At 45.6% G+C, this 16,016-nt stretch overlaps 1 protein-coding gene across 1 annotated transcript in view; it reads left to right on the top strand.

The window, feature by feature from the left end:
* Window positions 1-9,540: 9,540 nt before the first annotated feature.
* The window catches only part of ncam2a (neural cell adhesion molecule 2a), a 659,443-nt gene continuing 652,967 nt past the window's right edge, over window positions 9,541-16,016 (top strand). The window contains exon 1 of the mRNA XM_086007257.1: window positions 9,541-9,611. The gene's annotated coding sequence lies outside the window, so the exon portion shown is untranslated. The remainder of the gene's footprint in view (window positions 9,612-16,016) is intronic.

Below are 16,016 nucleotides of genomic sequence, written 5' to 3' on the forward strand. Positions count from 1 at the left end.
CCCAAATTGGCTGCCCCGTTTCCTACATTACAACAATGACTGCACTCCATAAGTACTTCATTGGCTGTAAAGTGCTTTGGGACGTCCTGAGGTCGTGAAAGGCGCTATAGAAATGCAAGACTTTCTTTCATTGAAATACGCGCCTCCTATTCTAACCGATCCTTACCCTTGATCGCTAACCTGCGGAAGGCCTCATCTCCCTCAGTCTTCCCTTCACCCTACAGCGTACAGGCTGTCATAATCCAAACTTGGCATCAATTGATTCCCACTTCCTCATAGAATCATAGAACGATACAGCGCAGTAGGAGGCCATTCAGCCCACTGTGCTTGTGCCGGCTCTTTGAAAGCTATATCACCTACTCTTTCATCCTTTTGTGGTGGCTTTGTCCTTCACCTAGGTTTTTTCAACAAAATAAAAAAATCTGGATAGTGTTGGGGTGTCACAAATAAGATTTTATATGTAAAACACCTTCCCAGTGATTCCCATTGTATGGAATTGCATTGTACCCGACTGCTTCACATTATAATGACCCGTCAAGAATCAACTCGGGAAGGTCTGCTCATGTAATGCCCTCTAAATAAAGTTGTGGCGCTATGTATCTTGGAGCTGCATCAAGTTTACTAGAGAATTTGAAAGAAGAAGCAGCTCTGATGGCTGGAAATATTTGCTTTGCACTGATGGTGTTAGGGATTTCCTCAATGCAGGAAAAATCTTCACACCATTCATTCCTATTTTACAGAATCCAAATGGAGCAAAGCCCCCTTCCCATTCACTGCCACTGTATAGAATCCCAATGGAACCAAACTCTTCCCATTCACTCCCAGTGCTTAGAATTCCAACGGACCAAATGTCTTCCCACCCCCTTCCATGGTACAGGAATCTAACGGGTCAAACCTCTTCCCATTCCCTGCAATTTGTAGAATTACTGATTTAATTCAAAATTTAAATAGGAACTCTTAAGTGTAAACTTGTCAGTTTTCTGCTGCTAAATAAGTCAATTGGTTGTCATGTAAAGCACTCCCATATCACCTTGAGGCTTCTCCGCAACACCAGCTTTTATTTTCCCTGAAGTGTTTTCCTGAGTTTTTGTAATATGTACTATTTAATAAATGCAACGACGCCGACTTGCTGTATTTCACTCAGAGGCTCAGAACGCTTCAGTAAAATCCATCCTCCGCATTTTCCAGCACTTTCTTTTGGAAACTCAGAGAGACTGTAAGAGAATTCTGGCAGAATCTCCATATTAGTCACAGCAAATAGGCACCTCTATAAATATAATAAGTATTGAATGGAATACAGTGGATAAGCTGGACATCATGAACATGAGTAAAACTTTAGAATTGATTCATGCAAATGAAAATTAACAGATTTCTTTCATAAAGTAACATTTTGGGATACGGTACATGAGTAACTTGAGACATGACGTGTGGTGAGGGTAGAGTGTGTGGGAGGAACAGGTGACTTTGGACCTGTGGTTCCCATAGCTCTCCACCACTGGGGGTTTTCCTCACCTCATTTCTGAGTCTGCTGTCGACTAATTGATAGAGATTGATCGCTATGATTAGTCAACAACTCTATTATCATTGCATCTTGTGACTGCAAGGTTGGTAGTAGGCGACATAAATGAGCCGTGGTCTTTTCTCATCTGGCAATTCCTATGTTCCTACGTTAAAGGCGCCATATAAATGCAAGTTGTTTTTGTAGAGGGTTGCAAGAGGTATCGTGGAATAGGATATCTCCAAGACACTGGGACCAGCCGGATGGACCAAGATAGGCTATTCCAGTCTAAGTAAACATAGAAACACAGAAGATAGGAGCAGGAGTCGGCCATTCGGCCCCTCGAGCCTGCTCCGCCATTCAATGCGATCATGGCTGATCATCCAAATTCAGTACCCTGTCCCTGCCTTCTCCCCATATCCCTTGATCCCTTTAGCCTTAAGAAATATATCCATCTCCTTTTTGAATATATTTAATGAACTGGCCTCCACCGCCCTCTGTGGCAGAGAATTCCACAGGTTCACCACTCTCTGGGTGAAGAAATTCCTCCTCATTTCAGTCCTAAATGGCTTACCCCTTATCCTTAGACTATGACCCCTGGTTCTGGACTCCCCGGCCATCATAAACATCCTTCCTGCATCTAGTCTGTCCAGGCCTGACAGAATTTTATAGGTTTCGATGAGATCCCCTCTCAATCTTCTAAACTCCAGTGAGTATAAGCCCAATCGACACAATCTCTACTCATAAGTACATTCTTACTTTCCTAATCTGTCTCACTACAGATAGACACCTACTCCTACATTACAACAGTGACTGCGATTCACAAGTACTTCATTGGCCATGATATGCTTTGCGACTCCCTGAGGCCATGAAAGGCACAATATAGATGCAAGTTTTTCATAGAGGAGGAATAATGAGAGAGGGTTGTTCTTAGGACAATCATCTGTTAATGACTGCTTCAAAGCAGCATTGGCAGAAACCTCTCTGAGGTGCGGTGCTCAGATTACAGGAGGGAAGAAATTAGAAGATAAGTATGTGTAAAATATCAGATTTGGGTGGTCTATATCCAGTTTCTCGTATGCCCAAAGCAGGTTAAAAAAATTGCCAATAATCTGACTATCTCTCTGTGAGAGGCCACAGGATGGCTGGTCCACATAAAGAAAGAACTTGCATTTATGTAGCACCTTTCACGGCGTCAGGATGTCCTCAAGCACTTTAGAACATAAGAACAGAAGAATTAGGAGCAGGAGTCGGCCATACGGCCCCTCGAGCCTGCTCCGCCATTCAATAAGATCATGGCTGATCTTCGCCCTCGACTCCACTTTCCCGCCCGATCCCCATATCCCTTGATTCCCCTAGAGTCCAAAAATCTATCTATCTCAGCCTTGAATATACTCAACGACTCAGCATCCACAGCCCTTTGGGGTAGAGAATTCCAAAGATTCACAACCCTCTGAGTGAAGAAATTCCTCCCCATCTCAGTCTTAAATGGCCGACCCCTTATCCTGAGACTATGCCTCCTAGTTCTGGACTCTGCAGCCAGGGGAAACAACCTCTCAGCATCTACCCTGTCAACCCCCCTCAGAACCCTTTATAGCCAATACAGTACTGAATGGAATCATGTTGGACTGATGTATTAGGGGCCTGCTGCCAAGGCTGGGTTGTAATACATGGACGGAATAAAGCGGATAAAGCTTCGCTCTGCATCTACCTGACCTGGGTGTGCTTGATGTTGACACTGGACGGCTGAAATGGGAAAGTGTTCCAATTCCCCTACATTAACATCCGTCTCCTTAATAAGCACAAAATTCAACCACTAAGATTAAGAAATATAATACAAAAAATACAATCTTATACTTTATTCTACTGACTGTGTTCTAAGGTTGTTACCTGGCTCTTCATCGCTACTCATTCCCTATTAATTATAATGATAACAACACGGTTTGATAACAATGAACAGCTGTAATTACTAAGTATTGGTGTTAATCAGGTCTGTAATTGCTAAGTTATTAAAGTTTAATTACAGAATTATTAAATCTTAAAACGGCTTTGGAGTTTAGATCCACTCAGCGCTCCCATGACAGCTTGGCCGAGGTGGGATGTGTGCCATATTGAGAATTGGCAAGAAGGGACAAACTGCCTCCACTGCCTGAGACAGTGTTTTAGCAGCTCTGCTACATTGCAACAGCATTCTACCCATACAAAGGAAAAGAGAAAACAAGAAAACGTTTTAAACCTGGACAGGAATTACTTGCGCCAGCCTTGGTTCGTGGTAGTAATCAGAAGATCATGGGCTCAAGTCCCACTCCAGCATCTTGCGCATGTAATCAAGGCTGGCACTCCCAGTGCCGTACCGAGGGAGTGCTGCACTGCCGAGAGTGCTGTCTTTTTGATGAGATGTTAAACCGAGAGCCCCATCTGCTCTCTCAGATGCATCCCACGGCAGTATTCAAGCATCTGTTTTTGAGACTGCTGTGTGCAAATTGGCTGCCGCATTTCCTGCATTTCAATATTATTACACTTCAAAAATACCTCATTGGCTACAAAGAACTTTGGGATGTCCTGAGATCATGAAAGGCACGATATAAGTGAAAGTTCGTTATTTCTTTTGCCCCTTGTTTATTGTCCATGTGCAGTAGCTGACACTGAGGCATACGTGAGCTGTACGCTATCAGGCAGGAATGAATCGTTCCCTTTGAACCTGGTCTGTACTGTGCATGTACAGTCGCTGACACTAAGGCTGTTCACTACCAGATGGAGATTAATTGATTCCTTTATCTAGTCTGTATTGCATATGTACAGGAGCAAACACTCAGATGTACAGTACCAGATGGGAGTGAATATTTTCCTTTTCCCTTGAGTACCATACACGCACAACAGCTGAGGCTGAGACACACGTGAGCTTTGCATTAACGTACCAGAGATTATTGTGGCCTTTTTACCCATTAAGCAATGCGGTTTTTATCCTGCGATTGGTCAACCTGACTTACATTTGATGCCATCTGTTGGTAACTCTATGGGGTCATCACCTTGGCCTTCTGTTGTTAATTGGAAAGGATTGCCTTATGTCCAATTAGCATATCCTGTTGCTTTGAGCAACTATGTGCAAAAATAACCAGAGCAGTAGGGGATAGTTTTTGTCCAATTCATTCTCGGGATACGGACGTCACTAGCAAGGCTGGCATTTATTGCCCATCCCTAGTTGACCTTGAGAAGGTGGCAGTGGGCAGCCCGTGTGGTGACGGTTCTCCCACGCTGCCGTAAGTTAGGGAGTTCCAGGATTTTGACCCCGTGACGATGAAGATAATGACTATATATGTCCAAGTCAGGATGGTGCGTGACTTGGAGGGGAACTTGGAGGCGGTGGTGTTCCCATGCGCCTGCTGACCTTGTCCTTCTGGGTGGAAGAGGTCGCGGGTTTGGGAGGTGCTGTCAAGGAAGCCTTGCCGAGTTGCTGCAGTGCGTCTTGTAGATGGTACACACTGTGCAGCCGTGGTGCGCCGGTGGCGGAAGGAGTGGGTGTTTAATGATGTGTAGGCTGCTCCTCTCTCAACTTTTCTATCTCCTTTTGCCCGACCGTCTCTGTCGCACCCCTCTCATTGTCCCCTGTTTTCTCTTTAGAGCAATGCAAAACAAATCCCACTGCCCCTCCTCCCTCCCTGTAGCCCTGTAATATATATTAATATAATATTTCAAAATGGTTCATTGGGCAGGCCAATATTTATCCAGGTGACGTGCTTTGTCGGGGTACTTGGCCACTTGGGCAGGCTGTAATGAGTCACTGCATCCAGAATTTTAACTTTAACAAGCACATTAAGGTCTTTGAAGATAACTTTGGTGTTCTGCGTAAAAATGGCATCAGTTAGAATAATGCATGACCTGTCCTGCAGTCCTTCCTATGCTGCTGCGATAATGATCATAGCGATGGTGAAATGTAATTTGCATGATGTACTCTACTGTCTCAGGCACTGTCACCACTGGTAGTATCTTCAAGGATAGATGTTTTTTGTGTGCAAGCTGGCCCGATACTTGGTGCACTTTATCCTTTCGCGATAATGTGCAGAGCAGCAACAAGACGCGGGGAACTGCAGGGTCTAAGTTTGCCGAGGTGCAATGAAATACAGCGCAATATCATTCAACTGCTTTCATTGTCCTGTTCCCGGGCCACCACTGATTTGTCTTATTACAGTACGGCTGCTGCAAAAATATTATCAGCCTCTTGGGATGGAGGTGCACCGCTCTTGGGAGCTGCTAGGACGGACACAGGAGATGCAGAGTCTACACCTGCACCAATCATCCACTAACGAAAGAAAGGAAGACTTGCATTTATATAGCGCTTTTCATGACCACCGGCCATCCCAAAGCGCTTTACACCCAATGAAGTACTTTTCGAAGTGCAGTCACTGTTGTAATGTAGGAAACGCCGCAGCCAATTTGCACACAGCAAGCTCCCACAAACAGCAATGTGATAAATGACCAGATAATCTGTTTTTAGTGATGTTGTATGAGGGATAAATATTGGCCGGGACACCGGGGAGAACGCCCCTGCTCTTCTTCGAATTAATGCCTTGGCATCTTTTACGTCCACCTGAGAGGTCAGACGGTACCTCCGTTTCACGTCTCAACTGAAAGACGGCACCTCCGACAGTGCAGCGCTCCCTCAGCACTGCACTGTTGTGTAGTATCAGTTGAGATTATGTGCTCAAGTCTCTGGAGTGGGAATTGAACCCACAACCTTCTGACTCAAGAGGCGAGTGTGCTACCCACTGAGCCATGGCTGACACCAAGGTAGGGTCTTGGCCACCTCCATCTAAAGTGTCACAAGTGCAGGTCCTGGCAGGTGTGAACAATGCCTGACATCCCTCCATGCATCCTCCTCATCCTTTTCAGTTAGGAGAATTCCCATTGGGAAACACACTGATGTGAGTAATTGTGCTGGGGCAAAAAAATAGTATAACCATTAACACAAAGGCTCATGAGAATCCAATTGTGGACAGGAAGCAAAATGAAAGAAATGGTTAAAAATGGCTGCAGTGTCCTTGCTATGGCCTCCAGTATATGTACTGTCGCCGAGCAACACTGAATGCCCAATTCAATTGGGGATCATTTATGTTTGACCATATTAAATCTCATTTTCCATCAGGCATACAATAACCGAATCCAAACGTGCCCTCATCCAACCTCCACACACAAACACCGTCTACGTGGGACCACGCCACAGAAAAGCCAGGCAGATGTTCCCCCCCACCCCAGCTTCACAATTACTGAGATTAACTGCACTGCCCCGACTGTAGGGCTCTGACTGAGTTCAGATAACTCAAGGCAAACCAGGAATGCAGCCTGCGTGTCCAGTCAGCATAGCTGAATTTAGCCCACTGGGCTGTCATGCAGTTCACTCATCGGAAAGACTAAAAAAGCTGGGATAGCTCTCCTTAGAGCAGAGAAGGTGAAGGGGAGATTTAATAGAGGTGCTCAAAGTTATGAGGGGTTTCGATAGGGAGAAACTGTTTCCACTGGCAGGAGGGTTGGAAATCAGAGGACACAGATTGAAGATAAGTGTCAAAAGGACAAGGGGGAGATCAGGAGGACTTTTTTATGCAGTGAGTTGTTGCGATCTGGAATGCACTGCCTGAAAGGGCGGTGGAAGCAGATTCATTAGTAACTTTCCAAATGGAATTGGATATATTCTTAAGAAAGGAGAAATTTGCAGGTCTATAGGGAACGAGCTGGGGAAGTGGGATTGATTGGATAGCTCGAAGAGCCGGCACAGGCACGATAGGCCAAATGGCCTCTTTTTTTTATTCGCTCTTGGGATGTGGGCATCACTGCCAAGGCCAGCATTTATTGCCCATCCCTAGTTGCCCTTGAGAAGGTGGTGGTGAGCCGCCTTCTTGAACCGCTGCAGTCCGTGTGGTGAAGGTGCTCCCACAGTGCTGTTCGGGAGAGAGTTCCAGGATTTTGACCCAGCGACGATGAAGGATCGGCGATATACTTCTAAGTCAGGATGGTGTGTGTGACTTGGAGGGGAACTTGCAGGCAATGGTGCTCCAAGCGCCTGCTGCCCTTGTCCTTCTAGGTGGAAGAGGTTGCGGGTTTCGGAGGTGCTGCCGAAGAAGCCTTGGCGAGTTGCTGTATGATACTGTGATCTATGATTAGTTAATCAACATCAGAGTGAAGAATGCTGAATTGACACAACTGAAATGATATGATGCGCTGATGCACTCCTGTAACTGTATGAGCTCATATAAATTCAATTCAGACTCCCCTCTGCCGACGCACTTGTAGATGACTGTATCTGCACACAAACATAGACACAGGAATGGGCCACTCAGGCTATCGAGTCAACCCCGCCATTTTGTTGGTCAGCAACTCTTTATCTTTTTAATACTCCTGCCCTCCTTCCATATTCCTCAATACCCGTACTATCTTGCTTTCTTATAAGTCATTTGTTCCACTTCTATGGTCGGTGATCGGCCGGTTGATAGTCAAAATCTGGCCTGCGGTCTGACCTTCTGTGTAATTCTGCTCTTTCAGGCCCAGGAGCTCCTCTGTGTTATTTACTGAACGACTCGAACAAATGACACCCAGGATTCCATCTCTACACTGTGCTCAGAACACTGGCTTCAGCCAGGGACATTAAAATTAGGCTCAGTACCCTGGGTTAGTTGGAGGGTTGATATGGGGGGCGGGGGGTAGTTAGGATCAGCTTTCCACTCTTCATCCAGCACACCCCCCCCCTGCTAGAAAGGGCAAATTGTGCGGAGCGGGCTAGACTCATCGCCTCACAGCTGAATTGCCTCCTGACCCATCCCCGATCTCCTCGCTCCACCATTGGCAGCCGTGCCTACAGGTGCCTGGGCCCTGAGCTCTGGAATTCCCTCCCTAAACCTCTCCGCCTCTTTCTTTCCTCCTTTAAGATGCTCCTTAAAACCTACACCTTTGAGTAAGCTTTTGGTCGGCTGTCATAGTGTCTCAGATTTTTGTCTGATAATCGCTTCAGTGAAGCGCCTTGGGACATTTTACTGCGTTAGCGGCGCTATATAAATGCAAGTTGTTGTTGTTGTTTAGGCTCACCCTTGACGAATGGACTCTTGGGTGAGGTAGCGGAGGTCGGGTCGCCAAAGCAGGTTGGACATGTTACTGGAGGTTTCATCACATGACCTCCCACCCCCAGCTTCCCCGCCCCCACACCAACGCCATTGGTCACCCGGCACATCCATCCTCGAGGCACAGCGCCTCCCGACGGGATGATTCTTGACTGTCAGTCAAGCAGCCGGTTTCCCCACCTCCAATATTTTTATAACTAATAAATGAAAGCGTTCGAAGAAAATAGCACAAAAAACACACGCACGCAATTTTTTTGTTGTTGTTTTTTTTTAAGACCCCTATGGTTTTCTCCCCGGGATTTTAGCTCACGGCACTGTCCGGGAGATTGAGCTTTAATGCCTGAGCAATCCTGGAGGGTTGGTGATCGTAAGCGGCTGGTTCCCCCCACGGGGCTGAGTCGTAGCTGGAAACCAGGAGGGGAAGAAGAATAGGTCAGGGCAGGGAGGTGAAGTTGGAACGAGTCATAATATTAAACTGCTTTGCAAGGCAGTCTCTCAAGGAATGCCAATATCGAGCGGTGATTTGGAAAAACGGGTCAGTGTCAGATAATAAACTTTTTCTTTGATTACTGACTATGATTGTATATATTTTTTTCTACAATCTTGGGGACCGCACAGGTGTTCCAATCTGTGTAACAGCCGGCACTCAGAGCAGCTCAAGTGTTCGGCCTGTCGAATAACATTTTCAACAATTTCCATTAACTCCAGCTCTTGAGCAGCCTCTGCGTTTGCATCCCATTCCCTCATCTTCACAAGTAGGCTCTCAAAGTGTGTTATTGACTTTCGGGTTATGTCTGTATGAACCTAATGTGGGGAAGATGGAACGAAGATCGATAGCAGAGAATGAGGGACAGGCTGCAATCTGGATTCCATTAAGGTTCAGAGATTCAAATAAATTGTGTTTTATCTTCTCTTTTTTTTTGTTATCTTAGCGACGCTTCAAGTGACTATTTCTCTGGGCAAAGTGGAGCTCAGTGTGGGCGAGTCCAAGTTTTTCACCTGCACAGGTAAGTTCAACGCTCACCGTTTCTTACTCAACGACTCTGCTGCTGTTTTGGAACAATCCTGCTCAGGTAGGCCCAAATTTTAAAACATTTATTCCCCTCCCTCTTGTGTTAAGGTTCTTGTGTTAAACTAATACCTAGGCACAGCCATTTGGAAAGGGGGGGTGGTGCAGTTGAGACAGACATAACTCTTCCTCCAATTTACACGCCTGAAATTGTCTATGCTGTGTTCCTGCCAAGCTTTCCATACATAGTTACGCCTCTAGGAACATAAGAACATAAGAAATAGGAGCAGGAGTAAGCCATTTGGCCCCTCGAGCCTGCTCCGCCATTCAATAAGATCATGGCTGATCTTGGGCTCAAAGCCACTTCCCTGCCCGCTCCCCATAACCCTTCACTCCCTTATCTTGCAAAAAACTGTCTATCTCCACCTTAAATATATTTAATGACCCAGCCTCCATGGCTCTCTGGGGCAGAGAATTCCACAGATTTATGACCCTCTGAGAAGTAATTCCTCCTCATCTCAGTTCTAAAAGGGTGACCCTTTATTCTGAAACTATAACTATAGGAACAGGCCCGTCATAACAAAAAGCTCAGCCTGGGATCAAGGGTCATTACCCTTCTCCCTCATGTCCTTGATTTTTTAAACTGAGTTGTATTCCTTTTTCCACTGCACCACTTTTTAGGAACTCTTTTCTCTCACCACACACCTACGCAGCTTCTTTCAAAGGCGAAGAGCGAGTACATGCAAACCCGGCCTACACTGCAGGCCTCTGCTGACAACCCAACTTTGTATCAAGCTGCCCCCACGGTTCACAAGGATGTGGGGCCGTACCCACACTTTAATTCATATTGGCCCGTAATTTCCGATGCCTACGGGTGTGTACGAGCTGTGTACACACCTGTAGGGACCTCGCAAGTGCCGGTTTCAGGCATGCAAAGCGCATGAGCTGAAAACCGACATTTCCGATCTGTCAAGAATCCTCTTGACTGATCCTCCGCCTGCCCTGGAGAAGGGCCTCTGCGGGTGGAGAGTTCCGCTTTCTGCACAACCTCCGCCCGCTGAAATCCCTTAAAAATCTTACACCTGGTAAAAGCAGGCGTAAGGCCTGCTTTTACCAGCATAAGAGTTTAAAAAAGTGAAAAAATATTTTTTTTTCACTCATTTATAATTTTAAAATACTTTTAAAAAAGGCAAGTTGATTTTTAGCCCTGTAAAAAACTTTAATTATTTTTTTCAAAACATTAAATTTTTAAAAAAGTATTTAATTTAATGTCATTTTAACTCATTTTAAAAACGTGATGGTTTAAAAAAAAAATGTATTTAATGTTTTGATGTCTTTTTTCAAGGATCCCCATTCATACTTTTGACATGTCTCAGCTGTCAAAAGCGCGAAGGGGGATTCCCTTCTCCCATTGGCTCGCCTGGCCCACGTGACCCCAGGGACGGTTGCGAACCGCCTGCGCCCCTGGGATTCCTGGGCCTCTGTGCGCGCACCAGGAGAGACCCAGCAGCGGAAATGGCCGGACCTCGTCAGCCCTCAGGTAAGGGCGTAGATCTTTTTCCCGATAGGAGGCAGAAAGCCTATCGGAAATTACGGGCCATAGTTTAACTCCTCTGCACTCTCCCCCCTCGTTGTGCATCTTCTGTGGCCAAGCGCATAAGCTGAAGACCTCCCACATGCAACAATGCGAAGAACGTGAACATCTAAATTGTGTCTGTGACTTCCAGTAAATGCTGTTCATTTAGCAATAGTGGTGTATTCTTCAGCCCTTTGTCCTCACCACACGGTCTGCACCTCTCGATGGGATTGGCACCTTGTAATCTGCCTTCAGATGCCCAGTATTCTCGTTAAGAGGTATGCAAGATAATGAACATGCTGCACATGAATACATTCTCATTAATTTGATCAACTTTGTTGGCTAGTTTGACTTTAGTCTATAAATTAAAGGGGGGAAAAAACATGTTCATCTCATTCAAAGGTGGAAATGACTGCTGATGATAAGGTATTCATTGCAATCGTACGACATTCCTCATTCTGTTGTTTGGAAGGGAGATGTTAACATGTGCCCCTTAACAGAACGGGTGAAAGCATGTCATACGGAGGCTTTGAATGTTCATCCATTATTATCAGCAAGTTACACCTACCCTTTATTTGATTATATGTGTCTGTGTTTGTGTTACTCCCTTTTGAAAACTTTTTTTTTCAGCCAACTCTACAAAAGCAGATTAAATGGTCATCTGTCTCATTGCTGTTTGTGGGACCTTGCTGTGTGCGAATTGTCTAACTGTGTATGCCTGAGTTATAGCACTTCATAAATACTTCATTGGCTGTGAAGTATATTGGAAAATCATGAGGACATAAAAGGCACTATATAAATGCAAATTCTTTGTAATAGTGTGTTAACTGTATATTACCCATCCTTCAAAACATCCCAAAGCACTTTACAGCCACTGAAGTACCTTTTAAAGTGTAGTCACTGTTGTAGAAAACACAGGAGTCAATTTGCACACAACAAGCTCCCACAAACAGCAACCTGATAATCATCAGATAGTCTATTTTAGTGATATGAGGGTAAATATTGCCCAGGACACCAGGGAGAACTCCCCATCTCTTCTTTGAAATAGTGCCATGGGATCTTTTACGTCCACCTGAGGGAACAGATGGGGCCTCAGTTTAACGGCTCATCTGAAAGACGGCACCTCCGACAGTGCAGCACTCCCTCAGCACTGCACTGGAGTGTTAGTCTGGATTTTGTGCTCGAGGCTTTGGAGTGGGACTTGAACCCACGGCCTTCTGGCTCAGAGGCGAGAGTGCCGTTCACTGAACCACGGCTGACACACAGGCTGTTCAAGTGGGCATTGAAGCTCTATTCAAAGGAGGCAAGCACTTCTCCCAGTACCCTGAGGAATGTTCCTCTCTCAACCAACAGCACAAAAAGCAAACTGGTCACTCGCCTCATTGCCGATAGTGGGATCTTGCTGTATACAAAGTGACTGCCCCATTTACTTACATGATGGTCAATGTACTTCCAAAGTGACTCATTGTACGAAGTGCTTTGAGATGTTTCAGCAACACGTTAAGGCACCATGGAGTACATTTCACAAATTAGCGCAGACATTCAAACAACGGGAGCACACATCAGGAATTCGGGTTTGTCGCAAATAAATTTCCACCTACTAAAATGAATCCCAATATGCCCTCTTCTCATGCGAAGATCTATCGGAATTAATTTATAAAATCTACTCTGATATAGACGCCAGTATTTCCGCTGACCTCATTATAATGTTGACCTGATGTCATTACGTTATGAAGCACCACTCTTTCCGCAATGGGCAGTCATTTGATAGAGCTGTTCAACATCATGAAGGGTTTTGATAGAGTGAATAAGGAGAAATTGTTTCTAGTGGCAGGAGTGTCGGTAATCAGAAGACCCAGATTTAAGGTAATTGGCAAAAGAACCAGAGGCGACACGAAGGAAGAAAAATTACGCAGCGCTTTGTTGCGTTCTGGAACGCGCTGCCTGAAAGGGCGGTGGAAGCAGATTCAGTAGTAACTTTCAGAAGGGAATTGGATGAATACTCGAAGGGGAAAAATTTGTAGAGCTATGGGGAAAGAGCAGGGGGAGTGGGACTAAAGTGGAGAGCTCTTTCATAGAGCTGGCACAGGCACGATGGGCCGAATGGCCTCCTTCTGTGCTGCATCATTCTATACCGTGAAAACTCCAACCACTGCAATAGCAGGGCTGTGCACCATGGGCAGAATGTAAAAAACGATCGATCTGCATGGAGATCAGTTCCAAAAAATGAAAGTTTAGGAACGTTTTCAAGGCTCTGAGCAGTTGCAACTGTCTGAGCTTCCCCAGTGGAGTTGTGCAACTTGTCTCCGTACCCTTCAAGCACATCCGGCCATTGCATAATCATTGTACTATCTGGAGCTCGGACATCAGAACTTTAAGCTGAAGGGGAAACATTCCCCTCCATGGATTCGTAGGTAAATGCACAGTCTGATGTGATACCGAGCCATTTGGGCCCTGGAGAGTATCAGGTGCCACATTTACTTGTTACTCGCTCTCAGGCTGTGGGCGTCGCTAGCAAGGCCAGAAATTACTGCCCAGCCCGAGTTTCCCTGTGAAGGTGGTGGTGCGCCTCCTTCTTGCATATAAGATTCTGAGGGGGTTTGACAGGGTAGATGCAGGGAGGATGTTTCCCCTCGTGGGGGAATCTAGAACGAGGGGGCGTAGTTTCAGAATAAGGGGTCGCCCATTTAAAACGGAGATGAGGAGGAATTTCTTCTCTCAGAGGGTCGGGAATCTGTGGAATTCTCTACCCCAGAGAGCTGTGGAGGCTGGGTCATTGAATATATTCAAGGCGGAGATAGACAGACATTTGAAAAACAGTGGAGTCAAGGGGTATGGGGAGCGGGCAGGAAAGTGGAGTTGAGGCCAAGATCAGATCTTATTGAATGGCGGAGCAGGCTCGAGGGGCCGAATGGCCTATTCCTGCTCCTGTTTCTTATGTTCTTATTTATGTTCTTACACAGGTACATCTGAGTGCCTCACTAGGCCACTTTACAGGGCAGTTAAGAGTCAACCACGTTGGTGTGAAACTGGTGCCGCATATCGGCCCAGACTAAGTAAAGACGGCAGGTTTCCTTCCCGAAAGCACATTCGTAAACCAGTTGGACTTTTACAACAATCCGACAGCCTCATGATCACATTTACTGATACCGGACATTTAAAAAAAAACTGAATTCAAGTTCTTAAACAACCATGGTGGGATTTCAACTCCTGTGTCTGGATGATTAATGAAGGCCTCTAGGATTACTAGCCCTATAACATAACCACTCAGCTACCGTACCCCAAATATGTGCTGAATTAGCAAATGTCCGTCTACCTGGCCGCTGTAGGTGTTAGTGTTAAGTCTGTGTGTTCTAGTTATTGTTAATAAGAATCACTGCACACAGACCACAAGAGTAAATTCAACAGGTCTTTACTAGTCAGAGGTCAGGCTGAACTGCCCAATAAATCATTACACAGCACTTATATACCGGTGTGGTCACCACCAGTATTACAGTATACAGCAGCCAAGATAAAGTAGTGCATCTCTTAAAATAGTTCTCTTAAGGTGGAACGGTTACATACACCACAATCCTCCCTTTTTAGCTTAACAGTATATATTCCCCATTAAACATAACATAATAACATATATACACAACTTCATGTAAAAATAGTTCACAGATTCAGTCTCTGAGGAGGCCTCCTGATCCGAGATGGATAACGCCTTTCAGGGGTCTCTGGTTCTCGTTGCTGGGGTGACTCATCTAGTTGATCCCCTATGGATAGGACATCATCATCAGGTATATTCACTTCTGAGGTAGATGCTTCAGGTTCACTAACTTCCTCCACGGTTGTCTCTGTCGTAACCATGGGCTCGACCCTTGTTCTCGATCCCACCAGTTGGTCAGCATGACGTCGCATTACATTTTCACCAACATCTACCGTGTACATCAGGGGTCCTTGTCTGGCCCGAATTGTTCCAGATTGCCATTTCTCGTTTTTATAGTCCCTGGCTAACACCGGTTGTCCTATTTCAAAACTCCGAGTGGGCTTGTTATTGATATGCTGGAACTGTTTGTTTTCGACTTCCCTCCGCTCATTTGGTTTTAACAAGTCCAACCTGGACCGCAACCTCCTGTTATAGAACATCATGGCAGGACTTTGGTTTGTTGTTGCATGGGTGGCGTTTCAATATGCCAGTAGGAAATTGTCCACCTTGTGTTGCAGTGGAATCTGATCTTCGCTCATGGCCTTTATTGCCTTTTTGAACGTCTGTACAAACCTCTCGGCCAGCCCATTCGTAGCTGGATGATATGGGGCAGAGGTATAATGTTTCACCCCATTCTTCTTCAGGAATTTCTGGAATTCCTCTGACACGAACTGTGGTCCGTTGTCTGAACATATTTGCTCTGGCAATCCATTTCTTGCAAATATCGTTCTTAGCACCGCGATCGTCTTCTCCGAGGTAGTGGTAGTCATTTTAATCACTTCTGGCCATTTAGAATGTGCGTCCACCGCAATTAAAAACATGGAATCCATGAATGGACCAGCAAAGTCAATATGTACACGTTGCCATGGGGTTGAAGGCCATTCCCATGGATGCAGCGGTGCAATTGGAGGTGCATTTTGGACTTTTTGGCACCCTGAGCAGCTTTTCGTCAGATCCTCTATCTGTTGGTCAATACCCGGCCACCACACATAAGCCCTAGCAAGGCTTTTCATCTTGACTCCCCCCAGATGACCTTCATGTAGTTCTTTTAGAACTCTCTCTCTTAACTTAGGAGGGATAATCACCCTTGTTCCATACATCAATGTTCCCTGACAGATGGACAGCTGTTCTCGTCTTGC

The sequence above is a fragment of the Somniosus microcephalus genome, chromosome 14 (assembly GCF_052327205.1).
Source record: "Somniosus microcephalus isolate GS21.2 chromosome 14, FLI_Smic_1.0, whole genome shotgun sequence".
NCBI classification, from domain to species: Eukaryota; Metazoa; Chordata; class Chondrichthyes; order Squaliformes; family Somniosidae; genus Somniosus; species Somniosus microcephalus.